The sequence below is a fragment of the Malania oleifera genome, chromosome 11 (assembly GCF_029873635.1).
Source record: "Malania oleifera isolate guangnan ecotype guangnan chromosome 11, ASM2987363v1, whole genome shotgun sequence".
NCBI lineage: Eukaryota > Viridiplantae > Streptophyta > Magnoliopsida > Santalales > Ximeniaceae > Malania > Malania oleifera.
The window spans coordinates 13188343-13191816 of record NC_080427.1 but is presented as its reverse complement, the minus strand read 5'-3'; the positions used below and the strand labels follow the sequence as shown (position 1 = coordinate 13191816).

The 3474-nt window shown below is 38.5% G+C and overlaps 1 non-coding gene across 1 annotated transcript; it reads left to right on the top strand.

Annotated features, from left to right (window-relative positions):
• The first annotated feature begins 445 nt into the window (after positions 1-445).
• LOC131143592 (small nucleolar RNA R71) lies at positions 446-553 on the top strand. Its single transcript, XR_009133577.1, has one exon. It is a non-coding gene; the product is annotated as a small nucleolar RNA R71 (small nucleolar RNA).
• The last annotated feature ends 2921 nt before the right edge of the window (positions 554-3474 follow it).

The following is a 3474-nucleotide window of genomic DNA, read 5'->3' as shown; positions in this document are numbered from 1 at the left end:
TGAGAGCGGCTGATTCTGCGTCTTGTTAACCCAATTTGCCGATGACACTTGATCAGATCTACTTTCTTGCAACACAGGTAAGAATTGACAATCCTGAGGTCTGTGGTCTGAAATCTCACAAATCGTGCAAATCTCAGCTTTCGAATTTTCGAATTCCATGACTTTCAATTTTTTAGATAACGCAGCTACAAGGGCCTGTAAGCTAGTGTCCTCTTTGACCTCATATCTGCCCCCGCCACTGATTGCTCGGATAGGTTGGGTAGCTATCGGCACCCGTTCTGGTCGTGCGTTCCACTGCTGGGCACTCTGAGCGAGATAGTTTAAAAATGATAAGCCCTCGTCTGGTTCCTTACGGAAAAACATCCCATTGCACATAGACTGGACAAATTGTTTGCACACAGGGGTTAAAGCAGTAAAAAAATAATTCACTAACCTCCACAATTCGAAACCATGGTGCGGGCATATGTTCATCAAGTCCTTGAATCTCTCCCAACATGCTTGGAATGTCTCGTCATCTTTTTGCATGAACTGACTGATCTGCTCCTGTAGGTACTGAGTTCTTTGAAGAGGAAAAAATTTATGTAAGAACTCACGCTGCATTTCAGCCCAACTAGTAATAGAGTTAGGGCGCAAAGAATTAAACCAGATTTTTGCCTTGTTTTTCAGAGAAAGTTGAACAAATGCAGTTTAATGTATTCATCAGTCCCAGCCCTATTAATGAAAGTGGTGCAAACCATCTCAAAGTCTGTCAAGTGTTGGTACGGACTCTCAAAGTCTATCCCGTGAAATTGGGGAATCACAGATAACATGCCATGCTTAAGAGTGAAATTCGGGGCATCCTGGGGCAACACAATGCATGAAGGTGTAGATGTGCGTGTAGGCTATAGAAAATCTTCAAGTGTACATGGTGCATGTGCAGCCATAGCTTCTTCAAAATAATTGCCAAACAGATTATTTAGTTCAAATTCAGAATCACTCGTAGGACTAACAGGTGAATAGTCAAACTCAGTGCTATGTGTATCCCTACTAGTACTAGGTGAAAGTCTACTCAATCGATTCGAATTATCTCGAACCCAGGGCATCAAACATCACAATCACCAATAGAAATCCACTAACACGGCAACAGAAATTTTTTTTTTTTTTTCAATTTCTCAATTTTCAATTTTTTTTCATTTTTTTATTTAATAAAAGAAAAGCAAAAAATAATTGGGAAAACGTAAAATTCGAAATTAAAACTGGCAATTCCCCAGCAATGGTGCCAAAAACTTGACTCACTCGAAAAATGAGCAGCTCGGAAGCTATCACAAGTATAGGAGTTCTGTCGTGTAATATTAAGCCCAAGGGCTAGATCGTCTCCTCAAGGAATGCGTTTTAATATCAGATTTTACGTTCTTCCAATCGAAATTAAAGATGTACTGAACTTGGTTCAGATTCGGATTTTCAAAATTGTTTGATTTTACTTTTAACAAATTAAATAGCATGCAAGTTAAAGTCCTAAAACTAACATGTACTGAACTAAAGAATAAAAACGGGAAACCCTAACCTACTCAAGGAAACATCAAAGCACGCGTTAATTAAGGATGGTAACCTATAACATGGAATTAAAAACATACTATGAAAACTCAATCAGATTCACACACACTAAAAAAAACAAACTTTTAATCAAATGACAATCTTGAACCAAAATGCAAACACATTACGTAACAAAAACATTTTTCTCTTTTTGGAATTTTTCTTTTTTTTTCTTTTTATTTTTTTAAGAGATAGACCAAAGAATAATAAACAAAAATAAATTAACTTAAAGTCTTCAAAGCTAACACTAACATTAATGAAGGGCAAGATAAATGAATAAAAACTAAACTTTCAAGAAAAAATTACGTAGCAAATATCCAAATCCTAAATGCAGATTAACTTTAATAAATGATATAAAATAAAATTTATTCAATTGCAATTTAAAAAGACAAGGAAAAGAGAAAGAAAGAAAAGAGAGTGAAAAACAGAGCCTTGGGGGCTGGGGCGTGGCTGTGTTGGCCGTGGTAGTGCTGTGTGGTGCTCGTGTCTGCTGCATATGATGGTTGGCCACTGCTGTGTGTTGATGAAATTCCTGCAGCCGCTGGTGTGCTCGGGTCTGCTGGTGTTGCAGCTGGAGAGGAGGCAGTGTTGTGGCCGGATGCTCACGGGTTGCTGTGGAGGAACAGGGGGCTGCTGTGCTTGTGTTTTTGCAGCTACAGAGACACACGGCTGCTGTGTTGGTGCGTGGCCAGCAAGGGGCTGCTGCGTGAAGATGGCTGCAACTGGGGGAACAAGGGATTGAGGGAGAAGGAGAATATAGAGAAGAGACTAGGAAAGGAGACTGAGATAGAGAGAGGCCCGAAAGACAGAGAGAATGAAAGAGAGAGAGCTGAAAATAAAAGACAAGACAGAGAAAAATTAAAGAAGAAGAAGAAGGAGAAGAAGGAGAAGAATAGAAGAGAGGAGAGCCGTCCAGCCTAGATGGAAGCAGCGCTGGGGGAGTTTAAAAAGAAAATAAAAAGAAGCCCTACCCAAATTTGCCAACCCGACCCGGCTATGCATGGCTGGGTCACATCAACTATCCATTTTTTTAATTTTTTTCATTTTATATGTTCTCTATTCGTCGCAAATTATGATCTTATGGAGCTATTATCTCACAAAACTCAAAACACAAAAAATGTAGATGATCCTTTCCTCTTTCTCCATAAATTTGAATCGTCTCGATCGGAGCTCGGACAGAAAAGTTATGCACAAAATACAAACAGGTGTTGGTTTTGATTCTCGGGAATTTTCCTGCGACAAAAAATTATCAAAACTTCATAAATAGTGCAATAAATGTCAAGAATGATGATTTTGGAACTTTATTAGAATATTGGACAATTTTGGACATTTAATTAAAAATATAAATCATAAAACTCGGGTTAAACGTTCAATTATGCAGTTTCGGCGCATAATCACAGTCAAAAGGTTGACTTGATTTTGGGCGACCGAACCAAAAATAAACGCACCGTCCTTGATCAACCGAACCTTGATTCTGACTTTTCCCACCAACTCGGTAGCCTAAACTTATACGTTCAAAAAGACCTCGAGCGACCAAACATATGAGTTCGGCAAACCAAACTCAGGACCGGGCGACTGAAACACGAATATAATGCAAATCGCCTTCGGTCAGCCAACCGAACCTTGACTTAGGCACCCGAACTTTGAAAAAAAACTTTTTTCGTTGAGTCTATTTGGGCGACCAAACCATGGATCGAGCACCCTAAACTCTTGGGTTGTTTTATATTTTTATTGCAGTTAAGAAGGTTAAACAGAGTTAATTTTTCTAAACCTTTTTAAAACAAATTTAATAATGCCCTATATGTTCCCAACGATTATAATTTTCACATTTTCTATAAATAGGGGTTCATTTGCATGGATTAGGAAATAATTCGAAAATTGATTAGTGAGAAATCGTCTGAA